The following is a 477-nucleotide window of genomic DNA, read 5'->3' as shown; positions in this document are numbered from 1 at the left end:
AGAAAAGATGAAAAAATCTCCAAAAGGCATCAAATGACAGATTAGACATTTGTATAATAGCAGTTGTCTAGAAAACTGAAACTGAAAGTAGTTGACACTCACAAAGCAGGAGAAGGCTATAAGAAGATAGCAAAGCGTTTTCAGATGCTAATATCCTCTGTTCGGAATGTAATCAAGAAATGGCCATCATCAGGAACAGTGGAAGTTAAAGCAAGATCTGGAAGACTTAGAAAAATATCAGAACAGCTCGCATGATTGTGAGAAAAGCAAGTCCAAACCCACGTTAGACTACACAATCCATCCAGAAAGACCTGGCAGACACTGGAGTTGTGGTACAAAATTCCACTATAAAGAGGTACAAATATGATCTTCATGGAAGAGTCATCAGAAGAAAACCACTTCTACATCCTCACCACAAAAATCAACGTTTGAAGTTTGCAAATAAACATATAGACAAGCCTGATGCATTGTGAAAAC

This window comes from Etheostoma spectabile, chromosome 21, assembly GCF_008692095.1.
Source record: "Etheostoma spectabile isolate EspeVRDwgs_2016 chromosome 21, UIUC_Espe_1.0, whole genome shotgun sequence".
NCBI lineage: Eukaryota > Metazoa > Chordata > Actinopteri > Perciformes > Percidae > Etheostoma > Etheostoma spectabile.
The sequence above is the reverse complement of the archived record's forward strand: the minus strand, read 5'-3'. Positions refer to the sequence as shown.